Genomic DNA, 15,749 nt, shown 5'->3' with positions numbered 1-15,749 from the left:
AAAGTGCTTCCTAGGTAAACCATTAAGGGAATGGAAGAAGCAAGATATGGAAGAAGCCAAGGGAGGGTACCATTTAGGTGAAGATCCAGGATCAGGCTCATCCCCAGAACACTCTGGAACATCAATTAGCACCTTAGAGCTTGTCTCACCCAAAGGCAAAGGAATTGAGCTTTTGTATCCCCACAGTAGTCTGTCATTGGCTATGGTCTGTCCTAGGGAATGTCACACTTCCAAGCATTTTTGGCTCTCCTTATGGCAAAGCAACTCCAGTGCCCATGCACAATCCCCCAAAACACAGTTTCTCAACTTTTTGCTCATTATCACACCCTTAGTTAGACTTCTTAGGCATTTTTTCCCTAATTACTTTCTATGAATTTTATTAGTATAACTATACTGTATATCTGTTTATGTACGATATTTTTACCTGTACTTTATATATAAAAAGAGTACGATTTTTTTTTCTCCCCAAGAACCAATTATTGCCCCCACTGAGAATGCATACTCTAAGGATTGCAGGTATGAATTGTTAATTAACAACAAAGTGTTTAGTTGCTGACATTTGGGTATACAGGACTGGGAATGGGATCCAAGGGAATCTGGATGGGTCACCAACAGTTTTGCCACCTAGTTGTTCTAAATATTTTGTGTAATTTATTATTATTTTGTGGGAGGGTTAGTCCAATACAAGCTCTCTGATCATGGCCAGAGCCAGAAGGCCCCCATTTCTCTTTATTTCTAACAATAGAATGAAAAGTATTTCACAGGCATCAGCAAGCAGATAAGGGAGGTACAATCTTTGATTCTGCATTCTCATAGTGTCAAAACTTATTGTGGATAGGGAACTTCTTTTAATCTCTTAAGGGAGCCTGAGTTATAAAGGACAATATCCACACTTTGCTTATTCAAAGGGGAGCACTAGCTGAAATGCTAGCGGACTAATGTTTGTGGTAGAGGGGTGGGCCTGACGTATGGGAGGGAAGTGTCTCAGCATCACTGAGCTTTATCACTGAGACCTACAATTTTAATGGTTACGAGTTCTAATTTTACCCATCATTGGTTGTGTGACTTGGGCAAGATAATGGATATGAGTTAATGAGTGAAGGAAGGTCATGTTAATAGATTTTATTTCTTTTCTTTTTTTTAGGATGTATTCATCTTTTTCAGAGAGACAGCGCCAGAGATTGTGAGTGGGGGAGGGGCAGAGGGAGAGAATCCTTTTTTCTTCTAAGGCTTTTTTTGGGGGTATTTGCTTTTGTGCTACTTCAGATAACATCTTCAGGGGCACCTGGGTGGCTCAGTTGGTTAAGTCTAAATTCTATCATCTCATTTTTCACTTTTATGGTTTTTACTTATGTTTTCTCAAAACTTCTGTCATTTCATTGATTTGCTTTAGCACATTTTGATTTATTAAGCTGTGATTTTCAGCTGTTTTGTGGGCATGTTTTAAACTTTGTTTTAGGGGTGCCTGGGTGGCTCAGTGGTTAAGCCTCTGCCTTTGGCTCAGGTCATGGTCCCAGGGTCCTGGGATCGAGCCCCGCATTGGGCTCCCTGCTCGGCGGGAAGCCTGCTTCTCCCTCTCCCACTCCCCCTGCTTGTGTTCCCTCTCTCACTGTGTCTCTCTCTGTCAAATAAATAAATAAATAATCTTAAAACAAACAAAAAAACCTTTGTTTTCATTGTGTGATTTAGTGATGTTATTGATGTTATCCTAAGATCTTTTTCCTCATAATAACTTTGAGATTTGACTGCCTTCCTTTTTGTTGCTCATATTTATGGGACATTAGTTTGCTTGAACTTTATTTTATTTTACCTTTTTTGTTTTTAAATGTAAGCTCTTCACCCAATGTGGGTCTTAAACTCACAACCCTGAGATCAAGAGTTGTATGCTCTACTGACTGAGCCAGCCAGGTTGCCCCAATTTGCCTGAACTTTTAGATGAGAGAAATAAGGATAATTTTTCTAGCTGCTTAGTCAAAGCTCTCTTTTCTTTTGTTTTATGGAGTGTTCAGAAATATTGCCTTGAACTTTCTGAGATCTTGGCTCCACTTTTTTTTTTCATCCTTTCATTTGTTCAGCAAATGTTTTTTTGTTCTTTGTTTTTTTTTAAAGATTTATTTATTTATTTGACAGAGACGCAGTGAGAGAGGGAACACAAGCAGGGGGAGTGGGAGAAGCAGGCTTCCCGTGGAGCAGGGAGCCCGATGTGGGGCTCAATCCCAGGACCCTGGGATCATGACCCGAGCCGAAGGCAGATGCTTAACGACTGAGCCACCCAGCCGCCCCCAGCAAATGTTTATTGAGGACTTGCACTATACCAGGCACTGTGCTGCCTGCTTTAAGTGGCTTTAATGTGCATTGGGACCAAGGGGCACAGAGGAAGGTAGGGGGGCTGGCAAGGGAGGAGAAGCAGAGATGAAGATGGGGCTGATCCAGTCTGGATCAGGGAGCCTCTGCCCTCAGGGGCTGGGTGCTGCGGAGGCCTAGGACCTAGGCTGCTTATCCCAACTGGATGTCCCTGGCCATACCTGTGATGCCCACTCTTTTTTTTTTTTTTTCCCCCTTAAGATCTATTTATTTATTTGAGAGAGAGAGAGTGCAAGCAGGGGGAAGGAGCAGAGGGAGAAGCAGACTCCCCACCAGGCAGGGAGCCTGATGCAGCCCGATCCCAGGACCCTGGGATCAGGTCATAATCCGAGCAGAGGGCAGACACTTAACCAACTGAGCCACCCAGGCACCCTGTAATGCTCACTCTAAAGGCACTTTCAACACTGCCCTGTCGGAAGGAGGGCTTTCACATTCAGCTGGAAGTTGGAAGGCAAAAAGGGGAGAGGGCCCCCAAGCAAGCCCCCTGGGGTAACAGGAGCTGGCAGTGCTCCTGGACTACTTAGGAGAGGCACCATGACCTTCCCAAGCCCCTACTTATCTTTTGAATCCTTAATGGAAGAAGGTAAATCAGACAAGACCCTGTGAATAAGACCTGAATTCCTTATTGCTTTGTGAACTCTGCGTTCCAAGGTTAACAGGGAAGGCCCCACTAGGCTGGTCTTTGGGGGAGCAAGAAAGAAGAGCCAGGGGGTGGCACCCCACAAACTTCCCCCAAAGCCAGAAGAGGGAGGAGGGCCTAAGGCTGAAGGCAAAGGGAGCTTGAAAGGAGCAGGCAAGGGCTGGCCAGGGGGTGAGCAGCTCTGCCTCAGACTAGCGCCAGTGGGCAGGAACCAGTTCTCCCACCAGCACACATGGAGCCCACAGGCCTGAGGGGATCCCCTTTAGGGGCAGAGCCTTGGGAATGGGGTCCTCAAGGTCTTCCAGAGCAGCACTGTAGCCCCTTGCTCAGCCCCTCCCCCAACCAGTGTGTGGTGTAGGATGGGGAAGTGGGGGGGAAAGGGGGTGCTGTCTCCAGGCCACAGTGTGGCCTCTTTAAGCCCTACGCTGGGTAGGAGGTAGGAGGGGAGAACAGAGAGAGGGATGGGGAAGGGATGGGGAAGGGATGGAGAAAACAAGAGGGCAGATGGAGGGTGTGACTTCCACCTAAGTACGGCTTTTTTTTGTTTGTTTTAGTTTTTAATTAAATTCCAGTTAATTAACATACAGTGTTATATTTCAGGTGTACAATATAGTGATTCAACACTTCCATACATCACCCTGTGCTCATCTTGATAAGTGCATGCCTTAATTCCCATCACCTGTTTTACCCATCCCCCCACCCCCTCCCCTCTGATAAAATAATGGCTTTTTTTTTTTTTTAAGATTTTATTTATTTATTTGACAGAGAGAGAGACAGCGAGAGAGGGAACACAAGCTGGGGGAGTGGGAGAGGGAGAAGCAGGCTTCCCGCAGAGCAGGGAGCCGGATGCGGGGCTCGATCCCAGAACTCCGGGATTATGACCTGAGCCAAAGGCAGATGCTTAATGACTGAGCCACCCAGGCGCCCCTAAAATAATGGCTTTTTAAAAGCATTTTGAGGGGCGCCTGGGTGGCTCAGTTGGTTAAGCAACTGCCTTCGGCTCAGGTCATGATCCTGGAGTCCTGGGATCGAGTCCCGCATCAGACTCCCTGCTCAGCGGGGAGTCTGCTTCTCCCTCTGATCCTCCCCCTCTCATGCTCTCTGTCTCCCATTCTCTCTCTCAGATAAATAAATAAAAAATCTTTAAAAAAAAAAAAAGCATTTTGAAAATCACACGCCCAGGGTGCCTGGGTGGCTCAGTAGGTTAAGTGTCTGCCTTCTGCCTGCTCAGCGGGAAGCCTGCTTCTCCCTCTCCCACTCCCTCTGCTTGTGTTCCCTCTCTCGCTGTATCTCTCTCTGTCAAATAAATAAATAAAATTCTAAAAAAAAAGAAAAGAAAAGAAAAAAGCACACACCTGAGTCTGTGTTTAAGGGACTCTGAGGCAGAGCTGAGAGATGGAAATATGTCAGGGGCAGAAAACAGGAAGTTGGTGGTGGGTCCGAAAAGGAAAAGGAGTGCGTGTGCTCTAAGCCTCAAAAGGAAGCAAGGCAGGAGGCAGCTACAGGAAAGGTGGCACCAGACATGTGGCCACAGGAGGAATGTGATTGCTGGGTGTACAGGTTCACAGAGAAGCCAAATAGTTGAGGGGGTTTACAATTCCAGAGTGGACCACTGAACAACCCTTAATGGCAGAGGCAGCTTTGGTCAAGATTAAGAGAGAGAGTGAGAGCCCATCGGGTCATGATCCCAGCGTCCCAGGCTCCCTGCTCGGCGGGGAGTCTGCTTCTCCCTCTGCTCCTCACCCTGATCTTGTGCTCTCTCTCAAATAAATAAATAAATATATATTTTTAAAAAAGAGAGAGAGAGTGAGAACCCAGAGGAAGACCTGAGGCAGGAGCCTGTGGAGGTGCTCAAGCCCCGCCTGGGTCTCTGATGGGTGCCTAGCTCCCAGTCCCAGCACCAACAGGGAGGGAGAGAAAGCAGCCCTGAAGGTGCAGATCCCTGAAAGATTGACTTCACTTTTTGTCTGGATCTTTTGCCTTTGTCCCCATGTCCCTGTACTGGTCAAACGGCTTCTATTCCCTATGTTTTTATGTCAGTGTGAGCCTTTATTCTGTCCTATTAATGATTTTTGCCATTTTCATTTCCTCACGTTCATCTTGCTTCTATCTGCTTCCTCATTCACAAATGCTGATATTATGTAGATCTTGTGGCCTCTCATGTTTTATTTTTTTCTACCCATTTCTGTTTTGGCATTTTGGTAATATATGTCACTAGGTAATACATGTCATAAGAGAGATCTTATCAGAGTGAAGAGGAAGTAATAATTAATTGTGGCCAGAGAAATCTGATAAGGTTTTTAGAGTAGATAACAGCTGAGGTAGGTTTTGAACAACAGACAGTAATTTAGTAGATATGCAAAATAACTTATTCAAAAAACTTTTAGAGCAGTTCCCTTGAAATTGGTTCATTTTTCCTCTCCCATGGCATAATTTCCCTATAGTACAGCAACTCGTATTGATCTTAATTTTCTTATAATCATATATTTATGTAAATATGTCTAATGGAAGTCAGGGGAGTATATGGTTTTACTGCTGGGAGTAATCAGATTAAAAAAAGTAAATTAAGAATGGAACTGCCTAGGGGTGCCTGGCTGGCTCAGTTGGTGGTGTGCAACTCTTGATCTCAGGGTTGTGAGTGTGAGCCCCATGTTGGGTGTAGAGATTACTTTAAAAAAATAAAACAAAAGAAAATGAGAACTACCTAGAGCATGTGGGTTTTTTGTTTGTTTGTTTGTTTGTTTTTAAGATTTCATTTATTTGTTTGAGAGAGAGTGCAAGTGGGAGGGGGGTGCAGAGGGAGAGGGACCAGTGCGGAGCCTGACTGGGGGCTCGACGTGGGGTTGGATCTCACGACCCCAAGAATATGACCTCAGCTGAAACCAAGAGTCAGGTGCCCAACTGAGTGAGCCACCCAGGTGCCCCAAGAGCATGTGCCTCTTGATCTCAGGATTGTGAGTTCAAGCCCCACGTTGGGCATGGAGCCTACTTAAAAGGGGGGGGCGGGCACCTGGCTGGCTCAGTTGATGGAGTATGCACCTCTTGATCTCAGGGTTGTGAGTTTGAGCCCCATGTTGGGTATAGAGATTACTTAAAAATAAAATCTTAAAAAAAAAAAAAAAAGGAATGGGAACTATTTATATTGAAAGCACAGGTAGAAGAAGAGGGCCTAGTGAAGGATAGAAGTGAAATCAGAGATTTATAAGGTAAACCAGGAAAGAGTGGTCTCAGAAAAGCCAAGGAGGAAGAGAATTTTAATAATGAGTCAATGATCAACAATGTAAAATTATACAGACAGGATAAGTTGAATGTACCCTCAAGCAAGGCACCGGATTTAGTAGTTAGGAGGTCACTAAGGATTCTCAGTGATTTCATTTGCTTCATTTTCCTTTAGATACTTGGAGGTTGCTAAAACTTAATCTTGTTTTAGATCTATGTAAAATATTTACATGGTTTCAAAGTCAAGTATACAAAACCTGTCTGGCTTTTATCTCTGTCTCCACTATCCTGTTCCTCCTCCCACCCCATTGGTAGCAATTTCTTTTTAATTTTATGATTTATTTTTCCTTTGTTTTTTAGATTTGAAACTTTTTTTTTCATACTCAAGTACCCATGGGCGGATGGCCCCACCTGCCTCTAGTCCCACTGGCCTTCACAAGAAGGAACATTTACTTTCCGTCAATACTTTAGGGAATGTCTCAGCTTTGGTAGCTTGTAACGGGTCAGAGTGCAGGCAGAAGGGTTGGTGGCATTGATCTGCTTGGGCATCCAGTAACTGGTCAGCTGGTCAGTCTGGCCTGGGTAGCGGCATTCAAAGATTAATGGTAGTAATCGCCTTTGTAAGTTTGAGGAGTACTGAGGGAAATTTTTGTCTTGCAGTCGCCATAATAGCATCATCAACCTGCTGTCCATATATTCCTATAAAATCCTTTTTTAAAAATATTTTTAAGTAAAATAAACCCAACATGGGGCTCGCACTCACAACCCCAAGATTAAAAGTTACACGCTCCACCAACTGAGCCAGCCAGGTGTCCCTTTTCCTGTAAAATCTTAAACCAGCAATTATTAACTAAGGTTATCCCATCCCTGAAGGGACCAACAGAAGTTGGTCACCAGAGAATCTCTGTAAGGATCAGATTAGAGTCTGAATATTCTCTCCTGGGATATGTTTTTCTATCCCATTCTTTGGAATTTTCATTGCTGGTAGCAGAGACAAGTGATAGGAAGAAAATCAAAGATCCAGGAATGGGACTCTCAGTTCAAGTCCAAGGATAGCAGTAGTTTGATCTGTGTGGAGAACAACATCAAACAGAGTTCCTTCAGAAGTTTCTCACTCTCTTTGGCCTTTTTAGAAGAAGTTGTTTTCGTGGAAAGATAAGTAACTCTGTAGAAGTACATCTCATCCTTGTCCAGAGAAGATCACCATGCTATTTGTGTTTTTCCAGATGTACTTGGAAATTAAATACCTATCTCCTGAAGTGTAACTGTTATAAGGTCCTAAGCTTCCAAGGAAAATGTGACTTTATTCAGTGTCTGAATGCCTTCCTCAGAGTCAAAAAGGACTTCATGGTGTTCATTTGCTACCTTGCCAGTAGCCAGTAAATGGGGACTGTCTTCCATGCCAATTGCAAATGTCTGGAGAGCATACTGTACCAGAGCCTCTTTTAGCTGCTTCAGCAGGGTGAAAGCAGCCAAGCTGGAATCCAAGCCCCCTGATAAAAGGCATCCAGTCCTTCTGTCATGTAATGTTTCTCAATAGCATTGTCAAAAAGGATCTGTAAAAAAAAAGGACCCAAAAGTAGGCATGTATATGAAGAGGAAAAAAGAACATGAATAAATCTGCTTCCCCAAGCAAACATTACTTTACCACCATGGAATCACAACAGGTTTGCCTTGAGTTTCCGTTTTAAGGAAACTGTCTCTTGCATTATCAGTTTGTCCTCTCTATTGGATCATTGATAGCATTTGCACATCCACACAAACTATACCATCTCTCGTCTTCCATCTCTCCCTCTCCTTTATAGCAAAAGTCCTTGAAAGAGTTGTCTATACTTGCTGTCTCCAGTTCTCCTCATCTTCTCTCCACAGTTTCCACATCAATACCTGGGAGTAGTTTCTCTACACTGTTAGAGACAGCATGCAGGCATTTGTCTCTACAGTGATGATATTTAACCATTTCCACGGATGCAACTTTGTCACTTGACTTTAAATCCAAAATTTGATAGTGTCCCAGAAGAAAAGCCTCCACTTTTTATTTATTTATTTATTTTTTTTTTTTTCACTTTTTTTTTTTTAAAGGCTCCATTTTGATAAAGGAGTTGTGATGTGCTTCAGGTTAACAAGACCTTTAGCTTCTAAACACACAGCCCAAAATCCATCTTCTAGCATGGCTTTAAGCAAGGGTCTGACTCCATAGGTGTCTGTGCCCAGGAACACTTTCGTATTGGTGGTATCCCATAAAATAAATGCAAGCTCCCCATCCAACATACAAATTATTTGCTCAGTTCCTCCTTTGTCATAACAATGAAGGATGATCTCACCATTAATTTTGGTCTAGTGATTAAATTCAAAATAAATTCAGGGACGCCTGGGTGGCTCAGTCATTGGGTGTCTACCTTCAGCTCAGGTCATGATCCCAGGGTCCTGGGATAGAGCCCCACGTTGGGCTCCCTGCTCAGCGGGGACCCTGCTTCTCCCTCTCTTTCTGCTGCTCCCCCTGTTTGTGCGCACATGCTCTCTCTCTGTCCAAATAAATAAATAAATAAAATCATTTAAAAAACCCCACAAAACTTAAAAAAAAAAAAATTCAAAAGGAGAATTAAAGGATAATTAAATTCAAAAGGAGATGTGTTTCATCTCCTTGTGGTTGTAGATTTCACCATTGTAACAGAGCCACAAGTAAGGATGTTTCTTTGCTCAAATTGGCTGTGTTCCAAACAGTTGGTCAGCCACTGCCAACCAGTGAAATCCAAAGCAGCAGTTCATGTATCTGTTGACATTCTGAAGATGAAATGAATCTGGACCTCTGTGTGTGATCTTCATAGCACTCAGACACTGATCAGAGAGACAGTCGTCACTGCCAAAAAGGGCGCAAATGCCACACATGGCTCAATGGAGCTACCAGCTTTCTGGGTGTGAGCAGGTCGGACGGGCAGCAGGAATGGAATCGAGGGCTATGGATTATCTGTTTTTATCTTTAATATAAGCATTATCTATATATATCTGTTATCCTCCTTTCTTAGATAAATGGTAGCATGCTCTACATACTTTTCTCTCCTTGACCTCCCTTTCTTTCTTTTTCTTTCTTCCTTTCTTTCTTTCTTTCAGAAGGCTCCACACCTAATATGGGGCTTGAACTCACAACCTCAGGATCAAGAGTTGCAGGCTCTACCAACTGAGCCAGCCAGGTACCCCTGTCTTGATTTCTTTCTCTCAACAATATATCCTAGCAATCACTCCACTGTTGTATATAGAGATTTTCTTTGTTCCTTATTCCAGGTGCATAGTACGCTATTATATTGGATGTTCTGGTCATTTTAAGAATAAGGGGACTAGGAAAGGTTCAAAGCCGGGGAAATCTTTGGGAACAGGAGGCCTTTTATTTTGCTAATCTGGTAACTCAAGGGTCCCAGAAGAAGCTTAAATGATAGTATCAACAGAGAGATGGCTGAGCATTATTAACACAAGATTGCTGCTGGTCTGACATAATCTCTTTGTTCTCTGAGCTGAAGAGGAGCTGGAAGGGTTTGAAAAAAGAAAGAAGCTTTACCCTCTCCTCCTATACCTCCTTTGTTTATATACTCTCTGTTACTCCATTAGGTTTTTTGGGGGGGGGGTTGTTTTTTCCCCCTATTTATTTATTTGTTTGTTTGTTTGTTTATTTGATGTAGTGTTCCATGATTCATTGTTTGCATATAACACCCAGTGCTCCATTCAATACATGCCCTCTTTAATACCCATCACCAGGCGAACCCATCTCCCCACCCCCCTACCCTCTAAAACCCTCAGTTTCTCAGAGTCCATAGTCTTTCATGGTTCGTCTCCCCCTCCGATTTCTCCCCCTTCATTTTTCCCTTCCTACTGTCTTCTTCTTCTTCTTTTTTTTTTTAACATATAATGTATTATTTGTTTCATAGGTACAGGTCTGTGATTCATCAGTCTTACACAATTCACAGCGCTGACCATAGCACATACCCTCCCCAATGTCTATCCACCCAGCCACCCCATCCCTCCCATCCTCCACCACTCCAGCAACCCTCAGTTTGTTTCCTGAGATTAAGAATTCCTCATATCAATGAGACCATATGATACATGTCTTTCTCTGATTGACTTATTTCACTCAGCATAATACCCTCTAGTTCCATCCACATCGTTGCAAATGGCAAGATTTTGTGTTTGTTTGTTTGTTTTTGGATGGCTGCATAATATTCCATTGTATATATATATGTATACCACATCTTCTTTATCCGTTCATCTGTTGATGGCATCTTGGCTCTTTCCATAGTTTGGCTATTGTGGACATTGCTGCTATAAACATTAGGGTGCACATACCCCTTCAGATCACTACATTTGTATTTTTGGGGTAAATACTCAGTAGTGCAATTGCTGGGTCGTAGGGTAGCTCTATTTTCAACTTTTTGAGGAACCTCCATACTGTTTTCCAGAGTGGCTGCACCAGCTTGCATTCCCACCAACAGTGTAGGAGGGTTCCCCTTTCTCCACATCCTCGCCAATATCTGTCGTTTCCTGACTTGTTAATTTTAGCCATTCTGACTGGTGTGAGGTGGTATCTCATTGAGGTTTTGATATGGAATCAGTTGCATTTATATATACCAACAACAAGACAGAAGAAAGAGAAATTAAGGAGTCGATCCCATTTACAATTGCACCCAAAACCGTAAGATACCTAGGAATAAACCTAACCAAAGAGGCGAAGAATCTGTACTCAGAAAACTATAAAATAGGGAAGAAATTGAGGAAGACACAAAGAAATGTTCTTTGTTCCATGCTCATGGATTGGAAGAACAAATATTGTGAAGATGTCAATGCTACCTAGAGCAATCTACACATTTAATGCAATTCCTATCAAAATACCATCTACTTTTTTCAAAGAAATGGAACAAATAATCCTAAAATTTGTATGGAACCAGAAAAGACCCCGCATAGCCAGAGGAATGTTGAAAAAGAAAAGCAAAGCTGGTGACATTACAATTCTGGACTTCAAGCTCTATTATGAAGCTGTAATCATCAAGACAGTATGGTACTGGCACAAAAACAGACACATAGATCAAAGGAACAGAACAGAGAGCCCAGAAATGGACCCTCAACACTATGGTCAACTAATCTTCGACAAAGCAGGAAAGAATGTCCAATGGAAAAAAGACAGTCTCTTCAACAAATGATGTTGGGAAAATTGGACAGCCACATGCAGAAGAATGAAACTGGACCATTTCCTTACACAACACACAAAAATAGACTCAAAATGGATGAAAGACCTAAATGTGAGACAGGAGTCCATCAAAATCCTAGAGGAGAACATAGGCAGCAACCTCTTCGACCTCAGCCGTGGCAACTTCTTCCTAGAAACATCGCCAAAGGCAAGGGAAGCAAGGGCAAAAATGAACTATTGGGACTTCATCAAGATAAAAAGCTTTTGCACAGCAAAGGAAACAGTCAACAAAACCAAAAGACAACTGACAGAATGGGAGAAGATATTTGCAAATGACATATCAGATAAAGGGCTAGTATCCAAAATCTGTAAAGAACTTATCAAACTCAACACCCAAAGAACAAATAATTCAATCAAGAAATGGGCAGAAGACATGAACAGACATTTTTCCAAAGAAGACATCCAAATGGCCAACAGACACATGAAAAAGTGTTCAACATCGCTCGGCAACAGGGAACTCCATTAGGTTTTAAAGCAAGCCTGGAGTTAACCTGGAGTACAGCTGCCTCGCACACCAGAGACATCCAACAGAGTACCAGGGAAGTCCTGCTTTCACCTTTGTGAAACCACTTGCCTGATCCTTGTTATCTCTCCTCTGACTCCTTCTGGAATCAACTCATTGGGCAGATGAGGTGTCCCATTACAAGTCTCTGACTTGAGTAAAAAATAGAATAACTTAACTCCAAAGCCCCATTACACACTAGATTTCTATATTCAGTCTCTGGTCTGTTTCCCATTCCACATTATGTTCAGCCATATTGTCCAGTAAAGCTTACTAAAGATGATGTTTCAATGAGTACTCTATAGCAGGATAGCTAGCAACATACACATGGGTAAAACCCTCAGTGGGGCTGACAGAGCTAACCTCAGGGAAAGTAGAACATAGAAGATATTTGCTCTTTTGTTTCCCTCTCTGTCAGCCCACTTCTTCATCTCTCCTCAAAGAGAAGAGCTGCTACTATGATTGGCCATACTCCATTGACCTAGTTACGTAGAAGAGGGGAAACATTGTTTTAAGAGATTATGGATCAAACCTATATGAGGAAGATTTTGAAACAGTCCTGAAAAATCACAATAGTGTGATTAAACAAAAATAGAAACACATTCCTTGTTCTTGGATAGGATCAATTAACATCATAAATATTTCAAGTTTCTCCAAGTTAATATATTAACTTAAGGTAATTCCCCAAAAAGATGCCAGCAAATTATTTTCCTGGCACTGAATCCTAAACGTCATATAGAAAAATAAATAAGCAAGAATACTCATGAATATCTTCAAAAGGAAGAGCAATTAGAGGGGTTGGCCTTACCACATTATTAAAAATTATTGTAGAGACCCTATAATTAAAACAATGTGGTGTTGATGCCTGGCTAACAGACAAACCAGTGGAAACAATTTCAAGTGTATATGGAAATTTAGTATATGACAAAGGAAGCATTTTAAATCATTGAGGGTAAAGATTAACTTTTTTTTTTAAAAGATTTTATTTATTTATTTGACAGAGAGAGGCACAGCGAGAGAGGGAACACAAGCAGGGGCAGAGGGAGAGGGAGAAGCAGGCTTCCCGCGGAGCAGGGAGCCCGATGTGGGGCTCGATTCCAGGACCCTGGGACTATGACCTGAGCTGAAGGCAGACGCTTAACGACTGAGCCACCCAGGCGCCCCAAGATTAACTTTTAAAAAATGGAACCAGCACAACTGGAAAGTCATTTGAAAAAATATATATATTTAGATTTATGTCCCTTACTTTACATTAAAATAAACTCCAAATAGATCAGTCATTTCAATGTAAAAAAAAAAAAAGAAAGAAAAGATACATTCAAGAATAAAACATGTCCATTTCTTTATTACCTGGACGTGAGGAAAGCCGTTCTACTATAATTCAAATTCCAGAAGCTGTGGTACATTTAAGTACATCTCTATCTATCTAATATCTAATGTATCTATCTATATCTACATACAGACAAATATAAACTTTTACTAGGCAAAATCATCATAAGCAAAGTCAAAAGACAAATGAAAAACTGACAGAAAATATTTTCAGCTTAAATTGCACAAGATAGTTAAGTTCTATCAATACATAACAAAGACTAAAGAAGAGTATGGATAGATGCTACAACATGGATGAACCTCAAAAACATGTCAAACAAAAGAAGGCAATCACAAAGGATCACATACTGTGTGATACCATTTGTTTGTTTGTTTATTTAAATATTTTTATTTTATTTATTTGACAGCACAAGCAGGGGGGAACAGAGAGGGAGAGGGAGAAACAGGCTCCCCACTGAGCAGGTCATGAGCCTGTCTTTACCCTTTGATTCAGTGATCTTTCTAGGAACCTAGCTGAAGATACACCTTCACAAATGCAAAATATGATATGCACATTCTCTGCATTGTGAGCTTACTTGTAATAAGAAAAGCTTGAGGGGCGCCTGGGTGGCTCAGTCGTTAAGCATCTGCCTTAGGCTCAGGTCATGATCCCAGGGTCCTGGGATTGAGTCCCGCATCAGGCTCCCTGCTCGGTGGGAAGCCTGCTTCTCCCTCTCCCACTCCCCCTGCTGTGTTCCTTCTCTTGCTGTCTCTCTCTGTCAAATTAATAAATAAAATCTTAAAAAAAAAAAAAAAGCTTGAAAACAAATCCAAGTATCCAAGTATCCTGAATATACTAGGGCATATCCACACATAAACTTATATTTGTATATACTTGTACATATGTATATATACTTATTTTATGAAAAAAGGAAGAATAAACAAGATATTTTTGAAAATGTAAATAATTCCTTATGAAGATGGGTGGAATGGGTATAAAGAATAAAGATGGGAGCAAGAATTTAATTCTCTGGGTATCCTTTTTATGTAGCTTTGACTTTTGAATGATGTAAATGATTTAAATAGTCAAAAAATAAAATTAAGTGAAATAAGAAAAAAAAAACATAAAATTGAACACAAACAGAAACAAATGAATGGAACTGAATAAAAAACCCAATCACACTGAGAAAATATTATTTTTTTAAATTTTATTTTTAAGTAATCTCTACACCCATTGTGGGGCTCAAACTTACAACCCCGAGATGAAGAGCTGCATCTCTACTGACTGAGCCAGACAGGCACCCTGAGAAAATAATTACTTAAAGTTACTTTGGAACATAGGACACTGTAACATTTTCCCCATATAAAGTCTAAGGACAAATAAAAGCACAAAAATATTTTGAACTGCATTCGGTAAGTTTATTGTTAGTAATATTGTTGTTCTTGTGCTCTTGTATATTATAAAATAAAACAAATAAGGAAATATTAATGTTATTAGGAACCAAGATTTCCAAGTGAAGAAGATAAAGCTCAGTGGGTAGAGCATGTGACTCTTGATCTTGGGATTGTGAGTTCAAGCCCCATGTTGGGTGTGGAGATTATTATTTAAAAATAATATCTGGAAAAGAAAAGAAAAAACACTATAATGCTAACTTTGAATTGGAATTATCAATATAAACTCATTATATATAGTGCCTACTATATGAGCCAAGCATAGGAGATACTACAGTGAATCATAAAGGTAGAGACTCTACTATGACAGAATTTGCAGGAGACATATACCTTAAATAAATAATTGCACAGGGGCGCCTAGGTGGCTCAGTTGTTAAGTGTCTGCCTTCAGCTCAGGTCATGATCCCAGGGAACTGTGATCGAGCCCCTCATTGGGCTCTGCTTGGCGAGAAGCCTGCTTCTCTCTCTCGCACTCCCCTTGCTTGGGTTCCCTCTCTTGTTGTCTTTCCCTCTGTCAAATAAATAAAAAAAATCTTTTAAAAATTTTTTAAAAATTAAATAATTGCACAAATAATTAGTGGAATTAAGCCTAGCATTTCACAAGAGTTTACATCATCATGGTTCAAGACTTGAATTTCCTCACCCTGAAAAGCAGCCTAGCCTGAGATAAACTCTTCTTTTTAAAACAAAATACTCAGTGTCTGCTTTGAGAAAGAATATAAGTGCTCAGGGGTGCCTGGGTGGCTCAGTCAGTTAAGTGTCTGCCTTTGGCTTAGGTCATGATCCCAGGGTCCTGGGATCCGAGTCCCACATGGGGCTCTCTGCCCAGCGGGAGCCTGCTTCTCCCTCTCCCTCTGCCTGCAACTCCCCCTGCTTGTGCTCTCTCTCAAATAAATAAATAAGATCTTGAAAGAAAGAAAGAAAGCAGGCAGGAAGGAAAGAAAGGAAGAAAAAGAAAGAGAGAGAAAGGAAAAGAAAGAAAGAAAGAAAGAAAGAAAGAAAGAAAGAAAGAAAGAAAGAAAGAAAGAAAGAAA

General features: G+C 41.5%; 1 pseudogene; it reads right to left on the bottom strand.

Annotated features, from left to right (window-relative positions):
• Nucleotides 1-6,682: 6,682 nt before the first annotated feature.
• LOC118009635 lies at nt 6,683-9,323 on the bottom strand (annotated as a pseudogene).
• Between the last annotated feature and the right edge of the window lie 6,426 nt (nt 9,324-15,749).

The sequence above is a fragment of the Mirounga leonina genome, unplaced genomic scaffold (assembly GCF_011800145.1).
Source record: "Mirounga leonina isolate KUSES-001 unplaced genomic scaffold, KU_Mleo_1.0 Mir_127, whole genome shotgun sequence".
Taxonomy (NCBI): Eukaryota; Metazoa; Chordata; class Mammalia; order Carnivora; family Phocidae; genus Mirounga; species Mirounga leonina.
This window is presented reverse-complemented; position numbering and strand designations above follow the sequence as displayed.